Source organism: Sminthopsis crassicaudata, chromosome 1 (genome assembly GCF_048593235.1).
Source record: "Sminthopsis crassicaudata isolate SCR6 chromosome 1, ASM4859323v1, whole genome shotgun sequence".
Lineage (NCBI taxonomy): Eukaryota > Metazoa > Chordata > Mammalia > Dasyuromorphia > Dasyuridae > Sminthopsis > Sminthopsis crassicaudata.
Window position 1 is genome coordinate 26,680,280 of NC_133617.1, and position 15,367 is coordinate 26,695,646.

Sequence of the window (15,367 nt, forward strand, 5' to 3'; positions counted from 1 at the left end):
CTGAAGCCATCTCTAGATGGAAGACTCAGAACTTTTTGGTTTGGAATTCATCCCCTGCATCTAGAATATTGCCTGATCCACAGTAAGTGCTTAATAAATACTCATTGATTCAATTTTTTTCAATTACAGAGCATTTTTTTCTTCTTCCTGTGACTTCTTCCTTCTAGGAAGAGGAAGAAGGAAGGAAGGAAAGGAGAGAAAGGAGAGAAGAAAGGAAAGAGGAAAAAGAGAAGGAAAGAGAGTCAGAAAAAGAAAAAGGGAAGAGGGAGAATGAGAGAGAGGAGAGGGAAGGAGAGAGAAAGAAGGACAGATAAAGAGTAGAGAAGAGAAAAAAGGAGGAGGAAAGAGAGGAGAGGAGGAGAGACAAGAAGGAGAAGAAGGAAAGAGAAACAGAAAGAGAAAAAAAGAGGAGGAGGAGGAGGAAGGAGGAGAGAGAAAGGAGGAGACCCAGAAAGAGAAAAAAAGAGGAGGAGGAGGAAAGAGGAGGAAAGAGAGAAGAGGAGAGGAGAGGGAATGGGAGGGGAGGAAAGGGGGAAAGAGGAGAGAAATTTTAACATGTTATCATCAAGCAAGCCCTCATTACACATTGTGCATCAAGTAAGTCTTCCAATAATCCTGTCCCAGGATGTTACCAATTTCTCAGGGGCAGCTGAATTGAAACTGATTTTCGAGGGTTCTCAGCTCGCCCTGGCTTACAGAGGGGCAGCTCCTGAAGGCTGGGGCAATGACACACTTTTCAAGGCCATCATTCGGCACATCTTGTGTCCGTCTCCCCATGGATGTCCTTCCTGCTGGCCCGGGACAGTCCTGGAGCCATCCCACCAAGACAGGGGAGCGAGCAGCCCGGTAACCTGATGCACTATGTGAGGAGGGGTGGGTGAGACAATGGGTGCCATTGTGAGAAGTCCCTTGGCAGCCCTAATCGGATCAGAAGGCAGCATTCTTTCAATTCCCGGCAGGTTGTTTGGAATTCCTCTGGCTTATTAGGCAGGTAAGACCAAGCCCTTTGATATGAAAGCAATCACTGGTGTGCTTTAGTGAGCCAAGACCCGACAGAAAATCAGAAGGGCTGATTCCCACATATGGAAAACATTTTCTATTGATATAAAAATGTATGTGCCTAAGTGTGTAATACATGCGTGCATTTATGAAGCGGCTGGATCCATCACAGAGGAGCCAGGGAGAAAGGGTGGCCCCGGGATGCTCTCGGGTGTGATCCAGACTGCTCCAGCTGAACTCCCGGCCCGGGCCAGATATTGTTCACACACACACCCTCTCCCCTGCCAATCTCGCTTTCCAAAACGAGATGTTTTATGAAACTGAACGATGTGTGATTATAACGACCGACCTTGGCTCTGGAGATGTTGTGAGAAAACGTGCTTCCCCCTTTCACTGAAGAGATAGGGGGGCCAGGAACTATGAAATGTTACAGATGTTCTCAGTTTTGCTGGGCTGATTTTCTGTTTGTTTGTTTTTGACCTTTTTTAACAACAAAAAAAAAAAAAAAGAAAAAGAAAATAATGTCATGTAAAAATAAAATGCATCCTCCCTTCTTTGAAGAAGTAGGGGACTATGGGTGTGGAACATAACCTATTAATGAATTGACAAGTATTTATTGAACACTAGAACTATGTTCCTATGATGCTTAATAGTATAATAAATATTTATTGATTCATTTACTATCAAGCCCTGTGCTAAGTTCTGGGGTTACAAAAAGAGGCAAAAGATATTCCCTGTCCTTAAAGAATTTATAATAGAATGGGGAGACAACAACCAAACAAATATATACAAACAAGGTATAAACTAAAGAAAAAAGAAATAAAGTAGGGGAGGCAATGGAAAGCACCAGATGTCAGGAAGTCAATCAATAATCACTTATTCAGTGCCATCTATGTGCCAGACATTGTGCTAAATCTTGGGATATAAAATTAAAGGTGAAATAATTCATATCTTCAAGGAACTTTTATTCTAACGGAGTATACATTTAAGTATATACAAAAACATCATTCTCGTGATGTCATTGGTCCTTTCAAAGAAGGACGGATGAACAATAGTAAAATAATAGGACAGCGGAATACAATGTTTGATAGTGCATAGGAAATGCCCCGATATTTTTCTCTTGAGCTCTTGGAGACTTAAATTTGTCCAATTAGGGGAGCAGAAGAAAGAAAAACTTAAGGAATAGGATGATCTAAGCCCAAATGGAGTCCCAAAGAGTTACATGTGACAAAACAATTGAATAACAACAACCAAAGTTCTTCAGGGGCTCAGCAGAGAAATATCAGATTACTTCCAAACTGCTGGCCACCATTGATTTCCAACAGCCTCTTAGGGGGAAGAGGGAATGTAATAAGCATTTATATAATGCCTAGTATGTACCAGGCATTGTGCTAAGCATTTTATTAATATTATCTCATTTGATCTTCACTACAATTCTGGGATATAAACAATAATTTCATCCCCATTTTACAGATGAAAAAAAAAATGAGTCAGAAGTTAATTGATTTGCCTAGGATCACACAGTTAAGTGCCTAAGACTATATTTGAACTCAGGGGAATTTTGGGGTTGTTTTTGTTTGTTTGTTTGTTTTGCTTTGTTTTTGTTTTTGTGTTGTTTTTTTTTTTAACTCCAGACTCAATGCTCCATTCCCTGTGCCACATAGCTGTTTTAAGATATATACAACTGAGTTTGAGGAAGGAGGGCACTAGCATTTAAGGAAAGATCAAAAAAACCTGATCAGATTACATTAATTTTTTTTTTTTTGTTTTACAGAATTGATCTTTTTCTTCTTTCTTTTTTGATTCTTTGTTCTAAAGGCTGTTTCTCTGAGTATGGGAGAGGAAAGATATATGTATTGGGGAAAGGTAGATAATAAAAAGGGGCAACTTGGTGACACAGGGGATAGAGTGCTAGGTCTCCTGGCCAAGTCACTTTAACTCTGCCTCATTTGTCAAATGAGCCGAAGGAGCAAATCACTCCCGTTATCTTTCCCAAGAAAAGACTTTTGTCACATTGTTGGATATGATTGAACAACTAAACAACAATAAGATGATAGGAAAATATTTTTATCCTATCCACAAACACTTTTAGGGCATGAAAAGTGCATATTTTAATTAAATTTAATTTAATTAAAATGCATCTTAAGGCATTTTTTTAAACTTTATTCATGAATTTAGCCTGGATTCTTATGGAACATAGAATCTTAGGGTTGGAAAAACTTCACAGGTGCTCAGTCCTTTCTCTTTACAGAGAAGGAAACAAGTTAAGAGAGAAGTAGTTTATCCTGCAGTCATTGGTAGGCCCAGAGACTAGATCATCTGATTCTCCTTTTTCTGATTTCCCCAGGGGTTCTCATCTTCTTTGCCAGCCTAAGGACCAGGGAACTGTTTCATTTGTTGTTAGGATTACCAGGTGAGAACTCAGGTTGTCTAGACAATGGCAAGGTGAGAACTCAGGTTGTCTGGACAGTGACAAGGTGAACTCAGGTTGTCTGGACAGTGACAAGGTGAACTCAGGTTGTCTGGACAGCGACAAGGTGAGAACTCAGGTTGACTTGACAGTTCTCTGGCTCAGACCTTTGGTTCGGGCCTTTAAAGGGAATTTACACCTTAGAAATTCTAAGAGGAGCAAGTTCTTTGGTGGAAGTATTTCTCGAGTCCTTACACGCCCATTCTCTGGGAGGATAAAAGGGCAGCATTGGGTCTGGGAGAATCGACTCTGGGATAGAGTTTTGACGCCAGGCAGGCTGAAAGGAGACCAGTCTGATTTGAGAAAGGACAAGAGCTGGAGGAGATTCAGAGCTCCCAAGAAACCTGCACACAGAGGAAAAGATTTTACAGATCTCCTCCCAGAGAAGGATTACAACTGAGCAGACAGACCCTCACAATTCAAAAACATTACAATTTGTCTTGCAGTTCAAACATCCTATTGCCTCCCCCAATTAAAGGAGGTGTGCCCTGAAAGCAGAGATTTTTTTAAATTATATTTCCTCTACTTAACACATAGTAAGTACTGATTATAGATGTTTTAGGTTCATTTATTTATGTATTTCCAACTGTTTTGAGTGTCAGGAGTCCTTTAGAAGATTAAAAAAAAAAAAATTACTTTCCTCTTCCTTTCCAACTTCCATCATGGCACATGTTGAATCAGTGTCTACTGCATAAGAAAACCCATGGCTAGATATATTCTCTGCCTCCCCATTCAGGTGTCCATAACCCATAATTTGGAACCCACTGCCCCATACCCTGCTGCCATTTCCATGGTGCAGAAAGTTCAACAATTATTTTATGGAAAGAGCGCTATGTTTGCCATCTGGAAGCCCTGGATTCAAATCCCAACTCATCTATTTTTCTGACTTTATGACCCCTGACAAGTAACTTAGCTGTGCCTCAGCTTTCTCATCTATGAAATTGGGGAGCAGATTAGAGGGCCCTTTAATATTCCTTCTGGTTCTTCCCTCTATGCCTAGAATAGTAGTAGATTCTCTGGCAAGAGTTCATCTATAAGAGTGCTTCTCTGATTACAAAATGCTTTGCTCAAAAGAAGGGAAGGAGTTTTAGTAGGCATTATTATGCCCATTTCACAGATGAAGAAATCAAAAGCTACTTTTCCCAAAGTCTAACAGCTAGTGGTTCTTAGCAATAGAAGTGGAAATCAAGTCTTGATGGGGTTTTAATGACTTATGTTCTGAATCAGCAGGATGATGAGAATCCTCTTGTATTCTGTTCTGGTGAAACCACATGGGATCACATGCAGTTCTAGGTACCACATTTTTAAAAAGACATTAATAAAGCAAAGAATATTTTTAAGGGCAGTAAATTCACTTCAGGAGGATTAGTTAAGGAATTTGGATTATTCCACACGTGGAGAGAATAGAGAAGAGGAGACAAACCACATATTAAGAGAACTTTTACCTGAAGAGGTTGAGAGAGTAGCCTGTTTCTACTTGACCCCAGACAGCAAACTTGGAAGAATGAGAGAAATATAGAAAGAAACAAATTTAAACTTGAGGTTAGGAAAAAAATTTCTAATAATCAGAATGATCCAAAAGTGGAATGGGATAGCTTGAGAGGATGTCTTCTCCCTGGAGGCCTTCAGGTGAATGATTATTCCAGCCCAGCTTTCTTATTTTCCACCATTCCTTGGCATCCTCGGTATCATATCTCTTCCAGAGAGTTCTTTGGGGGATTTAACCCACTCAACTCTGGGAATCCTGCCCTGATGCCTGAGATATCCAGATTGGCCAGCACTCACCTGGCTAGAGAGAAGCCTTATTGTCCCAGCAGGCCCCAGCCATGTTTCATTCTATCCCCAGCCACCATGTTGCATCTTCCAGAGATCATGTCCTGGGAGATGTCATCCATACAGTGCAACTTCCTCTCCCTCTTGCTTTCTATCTCTTCCTGTGGAAGCATGAGCTGGAAGTAAAATCAAACTAATACTGTCATTCCTACTGGGAAAGATATCTCAGTCCATACCTGTATGGCTCATCAGTCTTGTTAATTTAGCAGACCAAAACACTCCATCCCTGACCAGAACTCTTTTCTGTTGTCTCATTTTAAAATATAAATTTTTGAAGGCAGGGAATGTCTCCCTTTAAAATTTTTTAACCCCAGTACTTAAAACAACGTTTGACATTTAGTAAGTTCAATAATTGAATTTTCCCACTGGGGATTTCTTCCCAGATGTGGACAGGTCATGTTTGTATGAAAATATCTAAAGCAGCTTTTTTGTTGCTAGGAATTGAAAATTGAAGTGATCTCCATCAAAAAGAAAGGATGTCCATCAATTGGAGAATGGTTGGGTAAATTATGGTATACGAATGTTATGGAATAGTATTGTTCTGTAAGAAATGACCAACAGGAGGAATACAGAGAGGCTTGGAGAGACTTACATCAACTGATGCTGAGTGAAACGAGCAGAACCAGGGGATCATTATACACTTCAACAATGATACTATATGAGGATGTATGCTGAAGGAAGTGGATATCTTCAACATAGAGAAGAGCTAATCCAATTCCAATTGATCCATGATGGACAAAAACAGCTACATCCAGAAAAGGAACACTGGGAAGTGAGTGTAAACTGTGAGCATTGTTTTGTTTTGTTTTGTTTTGTTTCTCTTCCCAGATTATTTTTACCTTGCGAATACAATCCTTCCTTTGCAGCAACAACAACAAAAAAATTCGGTTCTGCACATATATATTGTACCTAGGATATACTATAAGATATTTAATATGTATGGGAATATCTGCCATCTAGGGGAGGGGGTGGAGGGAAGGAGGGGAAAACCTCGGAACAGAAGGGAGTACAAGGGATAATGTTGTAAAAAAAAATTTACCTATGCATATGTACTGTCAAAGAAAATGTTATAATTATAAAAATTAAAAAACAAAATAAAATTTTAAAAAAAGAAAAAAAAAGAAGAAGTGATCCCCATCAATTGGGGAATGGCTGAACAAGTTGGGATGGGATATATGATTGTAATAGAACATTACTGTGCTATAAGAAATGACAAACTATGATTTCAGAAAAACCTAGAAAGACTTACATGAATTGATGCAGAGTAAAATGAGCAGAACCAGGAGAATACTGTACACAGTAACAGCAACTATGAATGACTTGGCTATTCTAAGCATCATGATCCAAAACAATCCCAAAGGATTCATCAAGAAAAAAAAAGAAAGAACTGATAGAATCTAAATAAAGACTAAAGCATATTTTCCTTTCTTCTTACCTCTCTCCCTTTCTTCCTTCCTTCTCTTTCTTTGTTTTCTTTTTCTTTTCTTTCTTCCTTCCTTCCTATTTCTTTCTTTCTTGTTTGAGTCTTCTTGCCCAAAATATGGAAATGTTTTCCATGATTGCACATATATAACCTAGATAATTATAATAATAAAGGATCTATTGTTTTGTCAGTGTAAAAAAAAAGTTAGACTACATAGCCTCTGAATTGCCTTCCAGTTCTGAAGAGTTCCAATTCTGTGGTTCTTTGGATTACAACTCCAGAGCTGTTGTCTCTCAAAGGTTCTGAGAGAGCAGTGATCTTGTATGGTACAAAACAAGAGCTCTGTGAATCCTTGAGCTTTGTAGGGAAGCAGGGACTTCATATAGACAGAAGGCTTTTTTAGCCTTCTGCATCAAGCATTATATTGCAAGATGCAAAGAGCAGAAAGAAAGGCTTCCCAGATGGGATGTATGTCACTCCTACAGCTTCCTCTGTTCCCAGGCCAGGCTATTTCCCCCTTGGATTCCCCCAGAAGCTCAATTCACTGAGATTCGATTGCACATGGCAAACTGTTGGCATATCCCATATATTTCCACAACTGACAACCTCTGAGCCATTTTCCATTGGCTCTTCCCAGGGTCTCATGCTTCCCAGAGAAGAATTCAGGGGACTTCACCAAATCCATTTTATTCTCCTTGACACAACTGGCTATTTGAGCCAAAGCATCATTTTAGAAATTTCCCATGGGAAAAGGAAAAAAAAACTGGCTTATCTGCCTCAAGTGTCTTCAGCATGGGCTGTGAGAAAGAGCAGGTAGTTGTGGAAAGAGTCCTGACCCTGGCTTCTGAAGTGTAACAAGGAAGAGCAGCTGGATCTTTGTACCAGACACTAACATCTAGAGAGGTTTTGACTCCTCGGCGTTGTGATCTGGAGATTGTACCTCAATGTTTCCAGTCTAAGCCTCCATCAGTCAAATATTCAGTCCCTGAATGACCATGCATTAAATAATCATCAAGCACAATTCTAGGTATTAAAGATACAAAGATAAATATAGACTCACAAGACTAGAGATAAAACTTAATTAGTGGTCATCCTGAAGAGGATTCTTTCCCTCAAAAAACATATATTGGGACTCAACAAATAAAAGATCCAGTATAAAAGATGAAAAGCATCCCAAAGAATTTCAACACAAGGTAGCTTGAGAGAGAAGGCACTAATGATTGACAGGGACAGGATTGATGGACATGAGATCCAGAAGTGGTTGAGGGAGAAGTTTCATTGGTTGCATCCTGATCTCACAACATTGGCTCACAGGTCCACTGGACAGAATTTGTTTCCAGAGTGAAATTTCAGATCAGAAGGCCAAGGTTCAAAGTACAGCTTTACTAGGTGGATAAACTTAAGTGAATCACATCACTTCAGTTGTCCTGTAAACCCCCCCTTAACTCTAACACTACCCCCTTTAAGGGCCCTTTAAATGGGCTGCACCACAGTGCATCATTGAGGCCCAGAAGTAATTTCTGTGGATATTAGGACTGCCTTGTAGGTGGGATCCTGTCCATTTTGAGATAGCTTCATAATGGGTGACTCTCTCGCTGATTGGCTGTGTGTGTGACCTCACAGGCCCTATGTAAGCCCACTGCAGGCAGCAGTTGCTCTCTTTAACCTGGCGCTCTTTACCCTGGCTTCCTAGCCTGGGTGGCCAAGCCAAGATGGATAGCCAAAAGAGGTAAAGAGTTTGGTAGTGAACATGTGGGTCTTCTGACCAGGTGTTCACTCGGGAACCAACAAGTCAGGGCATCAGTCAGGGCATTATGTGAGGAGGTATAATAAAGGCTTTTAAGATTACATGTGGCTGTTCTTGGGTGTGCTACGGTTATTAAGCTATAGATTCAAGAGATTGTGGCCAGAGATCTTTGAAGGCCTCAGAGGAGGCGAGCCAGGTAGAGTTCACACTGCAAAGGTCAGTGGTCAAAGGTACTCTGGTGGGTCTAGGACAGACTAGTAATTGTAACTGCCAGGAGAGCATGTTACAACCCCCATTAATTATTTCCTATTTATTATATATATAATTTGGGTTTTTTTAAGATTTGTTTGTGTGTTGTCTTCCCCATTATAGTGTGAGCTCCTTAAAGACAGGGATGGCTTTTTGCTTCCTTTTCTATCTCCAGTACTTAGCACAGTGCTTGACACATAGTAGGTGCTTAATAAATATCCATGGAATTAGATAAGTCTCACCTGGCTAATAAACATTTTGAAGTAGAATTAGAACGAGGGAGAGGGAGGACTAGATTAGTAACATCAATCTCAAATAATAAATAGGAGCACTGATGGTGCACCTGGACTTAGAAAATCACATATTAGCATTATTTATATTCTATTTTTCTTTGGTTAAATATTTCCCAATTACATGTTAATCTGGTTTGGGTCACATAGGAGTATTTTGGGCTATGTTTGATATCTGGGCTAGAAAGCTCTCTGGTTCTTTCCACTTATCTAATTCCATGGTTCTGGGGATCCACACCCCTTCCTTTAGTCTTCCTTACTCTCCTTGGCTCCTGTTCTGGGAGGAGCCAGCCTCTGTGACCTAAAGCAAACAAAGAAAGCCTATGTTCCAATTTTGCTCTAAAGAAGACTTTTTTCCATGGTTCAGGAAAAGTGCCTTTATTCCCAAGTGTCTACTAAGTGGTGAAAAAGCAGGGAGAAGGAGGAAACAATAAAATTGACTTCACAGAGTGTTGGAGGATTAATTAGTTGAATGCTGATTAGTAATGTAATTTGATGATGAAATGTGCTAAATGTTCCCTTCCTCTCCCAAAGGTTTTTATTCACAGGGATATGAGGTCAAAGTCTTTCAGATGCCAACTAAGAGAAACATCCTAAAGATTTTAGGGGAGGATTGGAAGGTATAATATGTCTCTTCCATCTTGTATTAGGTGATGGAACTCCATATCTCTCAGAAGACTACAGAAGTGCAATAAGTTGTACTAAATGGTTGTTGAGGTCCCTTCCAATTGAAGAGATCCTGAAATTCTGTGTAATAGTCTTCAGCTCTGATTATAAAAGATCATTAGATGAAGGAAAGGCTGAAAGTTGATAAGACCAAGCATGAGGTTCTTAAAATAATCTAAGGGAGAATAAATGAGAGCCTAAATGAGGCATGGGACTGAGTTACCTTGACTGTAGGACAAATTGAGAAGGCAGTTAAATAAAGGAATGGATGGATGGATGGATGGATGGATGGATGGATGGATGGACCAATGGCCAAACCAATGAGTGAGAGAATGAATGAATCAATGAACAAATCAATGAATAAATGAGTGCAGTGATAACCATAGTGTTCCACCAGGTGAGAAGATGAAACAGAATTAAAAGAAATGGTGAATGTCTTCAAGGAGTTCACTTTCTAATTGGGGAGACAGCCCAAAAATAGAATTGAAAATATATAAAGAAAACTCATGCATAAAGACAGTGTTGAGGGAATTCTGGAATTCCTGGAGGAGGGGAAGAGAATTTGATAAGACCTCATGAAAATTCAGTCTTGAACTAAAGCTAACACTAGTCAACAGTAGAAGGACAAGGTGAGTTGGGAACCTTTGGTCTGACATTAAGATCTGCATCTTAGAAGTAATTATAATAACTTTGCTTTATTCAGAATTTTACAGTGTGTAACAGTGAGCCCTCACAGCATTATACCTGTTACAGTGGAAACAGTACTGATTAAAGTGAGAAAACCTAAATTCAAATCCCACATTTGAAACTTACTATTGGTGGGTCTTGGGGCAAAAATCACTTACCCACTGAGTCTCAGTTTCCTCATCTGTAATAGGAAGACATTGGAATAGGTGGCCCCTGAAGACCTTTTCAATGCTAAGTAAAAGATTCAATGCTCCAACAATCCTGTGAGAGAAGCAGGGAGAAGGCTTATTCTTCCCATTTCTCAGGTAGAAAACCCAAGGCACAAAGAACTGACCAAGAGTTAGAGACCTTGCTTTACCTTTGGCTCGTGGTAGAGCCTCAGGGAAAGCCACTTAATCCTTTCTGCCCTGCAGTTTCTCCCCGCTATAAAAATGAGATTAATGATGCCATAGCATGAAAGGGGCAGAGTGCCCATCCAAGAGTTAATAATCATTAAGCTCTCCCTAATCCTTGGATGAAAGGCCCTCTATTAAACGGGAAGTGTTATTATGTCAGCGGGTGAAGCTGTGGCTGCTACCTATGCCTGGAGTATGCTTGGGGATCCTCTAGATGAAAGCATGTCTATAAATGTAGACTATGATTAATCACTGTCATTTATTCTATCCTCTCCCCGGGATGCCGAACATCAAATCCCCTTCGCCAGTCTCCCAGTCTGCCCCCAATATAATTTCACCCACCAAATTCCTTTCACTTCAGCAGGAAACATTCCTTCTAATTCCCTGGAGGTTCCCATCAATCCAAAGCAATAAGTATTTATTAAGTACTTACTGTGTATAAGACGTGTTAAAGGCACTGAGGGTCACAGAGGATAGAGAATTATTATACTTAAGAAGAAAGGGAAAGGAAGAGGAGGAAGAGAATGAGGGAAGAGAAGAAGAGAAGAAGAGAGGAAAGGAGAAAAGAGAATGGGGAGGAAAGGGGAAAGGAGAGGGGGAAAGGAGAGAGGGAAAAAAAGAGAGGAAAGGAGAGGAGATACCATTTTGTTTGTACCATTAGCCTGTGTGTCTTCTCTCTTGCCTAAATAAGCCAGTGGAACAGAATATGGCAGTTTTTGTCACATACTCAGTTCAACTGCTGTCAAGAATGAGCAAGATGGAAATGAGAGGTTCTCTTCCATTATGGACAAAGAAGCCCACCCACCACCCCAAAATTGTGAATCCTGAAACTCTTAACACCATGATTTCATCAAGAGAATAGCCAACTCTTCAAACAGCTGGTCCAAAACAGACTTTTATCCTCCCTCCCCTGACTATTTGGTCCTATCTGAGACTTGGAAAGATTGAAGGCCTCAGAAGTTATCCTTTTGGACACATTCTCATTTCACCAAGACAGTTTTCCTGCTGGTCAGAGAAACAAAAGCAACTACAGCAGGTCTGATCAGTAGGGAGCATATGGATGGGGGCTCTTTTCTCATTGCTTTACTTGAAGTAGCAATATGAGACAGCAAAAAAGAGCACTAGAATAAAGGCTCAGGACCCGGGTAAAATTGTGGTTCTGTTATTAATAACCTGGGTGACTTAGAACAGACATTTGACCCCTCTTAAATCATAGTCTCTGCCTTTGTTAAATGAAGGGATTGGATTAAAGTAACTATCCAACCTTAACTTAAGATGCTCACGTGAAGAAGAAACGGTAAAGAGGCAAGAGCTTAAAAATTGGAAACAGAATAGTTGCTGTCATTATTATAATCAACATTAGTACCATCATCATCATTATGATTATCACCATCACCATCATCATTATTATCACCACCATAATCATCACTGGATAACTCTGAGTTGAGAAGAAAGAAGGGATCAATTAGGGAATAAAGACAGTATTTAAAATGAAAGATAGAAAGAAAAATCTAAAAGAGAGCACATTTGGATCTAGAGAGAGGAATACCCTCGTCCAAAATACAGCTGTACTACTTAATTCTATTTAACAAATATTAATTAATTGCCTACTGCATGCGAGGCACTGTGCTAGGCTCTGAGGACTACCAAAAAAGTAAGATAGACTCTGCCCTCAAGGAGCTTGCATTCTTCCATGGAAAAAAATGCATAAATATGAAGTAGATACTAAATAAGCTCAAAGTAATTGAGGGATGTTGGGAGAATGTTGACAATCACAGGAAAAGAGCAAGAATATTCTCCTGGAGGAGGTGATCATGAACTAAGCCTTGAAGGGGCTAAACGTGCCAAGGGGTGAGAAGAAAGAACATTCTGTGAATTGGAGATGACTGATACACAATCATAGAAATAGAAGATGAAATATCAAGAACTGGGAACAGTGGGCAGGACAGCTTGGCTGGACTCAAAGTACCTGAAAGAAAACAGTGTAATCAGTCTGGAAGGATAGATTGGAGGCAGATTATGAAGGCCTCTAAATGCCAAATAAAAAGGTATATTTGATCCTAGAAGTAACAGGAAGCCACCGGAACTTCATGAGCTTTAGTTAACAGCTTTGTAACCTTGAAGCAGCACAATGAGTAGAGTATAAGGCCTGGAGTTAGAAGCACTCATCTAACTAAGGTAAAATCTGGCTACTTATTAACTGTGTGACCTGGCCAAGTAATTTCACCTATTTCCTCAGTTTCCTCATCTGAAAAAGAGCTGTAGAAGAAAATAACAAATCGCTGGTATCTTTGCTAAGAAAACCCAAAATGGGGACACAAAGAGTTCAACATGACTGAAAAATAGCTGCACAATAATGAAAAATCTTGAGCAAGTCATTTTTTTAACCTTCTTGGATCTGCTTTCTCACTAGAAAAATGGGGGGCTCATAAAGTAGAGTGCTATTTTTTTCTGAGAGCTTTGAGTCAAGGATTTATAAGAATATTTCATTGAGGAGTGTTTTCTCAATAGGGACCTTCTTTTGCTATTCAGATCTTTTATGCCCTTATAGGATACTCAATGAGCATTTATTAAAGGCCTACTATGTGCTGAGCACTAGGGTGAGATTATCTGTTCTGATGTCTTATCTTTCCATTAGACTGTGAACTCCACGAGAGTAGAGGCCATGGTATAATAATAGGTGCATTCAACAAACATTTGGTGTGGGAATGATTGAAGGAATAAATTAAACAGATAGATAAATAGATGAATATATAGACTAATGAAAATAGAGAGTTAAATAGATACTTTGGGATACATGGATGGATAAATACATAAGTATTTTAGATAAATGACAAATAGATATTTTGGATAGATGGATGGATAAAGAGATTTTTGGATGGATGGATAGATGAATGGATAGAAATTTTTGGGTGGACGGATGAATAGAAGGGTTTGGATAAATGGATTGGCAGATGAATTGATTAGCTAGAGATAGATTTTGGGATAGTTTAGTAGATATTTTTGTACAAATAGATATTTTGGATAGAGGATATACATCTATCCATAGATAGATAGATATTTTAGTTAGATAAGTGGAAGGATAGATTAGGTGTGTTTTTTAATAGATAAATAGATGAATGGATAGATAATAGATAGTTTGAGATAGAGGGATTGATAGATAACAGAAAAAGAGAAAGAGAGAGATAGATAGAAACAGAGAGGCGGGTGGATGGGTGGATGGATGTATGGATAGATAGATGACAGACAGATAGGCAAATATGAGTTGGTTCAAAGGTAATCGGCTTCCTATTGGCCAGCAGTCCAGATTTTCCTTGAAACTTCCCATTTTCTCATGCTCCTTGATCTCATAATACTTTTGTTACCCTGCTACATCTGCATCCCTAAACTCAGAGTTTGGAGGCTTGCCTCCTCCCTGTGCTGACTATCTCATTCAGCAGTTTGGGGTCCCCTGGCACATTGCTCACCCTTTCTGCCCTTCATTTTTCCCATCTAAAAAAGTCTTTGAGAATAAGGACCATTTTATCTTTTGTGTGTGTGTTTTTATCCCAAGTGATCATCACTGGCTTTTAGTAATGAATACTTGGTGAATGGGATAGAACCAAGGGTTGTGGTACACTAAGGAGTTACAGGACTGGTTCAGGGTTAGACAACACAGTATGTGTCCAAAGCACTACTTGATTCCACCTTCTATCCATTATTCCTCTGTCTGTCTCTCATACTCTGTCTCTGATTCTGTCCTCCCCACCTCCGCCTCAATATTTTATTCTTCTCAAGCTATCATTAAAATAATACTTTTGCCTCCATCTCAGTGTTTTAAGAGAATAGCTTGAGGCTTAAATGATCCCAATAATTGCCTGGATTCTCCACCTCTCTTTGTGAATTCAACTCTCCAATAAACCACTAGAATTATGGGTCACTGGGCCAATCTCTGTGTGCCATAGTTTCTCTGGCTATAAAATGGGCATAATGATAGCTCACAAAGCTGACAGGAAGAATAATGAAGTCCCTAAGCCCAGCCACCTCGAGTTTTCCATAAGAAGGCTGCACCTATAGTAGCAGGTGGTGGTACAAGGCTTAAATACCACCAAGAGAAATGCTGATGCCCGTGGGTCTGGCACATGGAGGGCCATCAGGCAGGATTAGGGGGCCTGGATCCTCTGTGTTCTGTTGAAAGATGAGCGGACTCTGGCAGGGAAGGGGGAAGAGACTCACAAAACTTAAAGAGTAAGGGATGGTGGCCAGTCACTTACCTCCAGGTCACTGGTTCCAGTCAAGCCTGGGGAGCAGTAACTGAAAGATATTACCATCTGCTGGGTGGCCCCAATCCAGTTGCTCCCGTCCACAGGGTAGCTGGCAATCTCAGCAGAGACGCTGGCACAGGGCACCACGCTGCTGGAAGTGGGTCACCACGCCTGGGATATAGGAGGCTAGGAGTGGCCAGGGGAGAGAACATGTCCAAGGAAGACGGGGAGTTTCTGCTGGCCTAAGACCCTACCCAGTATTAACTGGAGAAGGCAACTGGAAATCGCCCAGTTCTAGGAGGGAACTGAGGGCTTGTGCTCTCCATTTCTCTGCCTGTCTCTGTCTTATCTCTGTCCCTGTCCA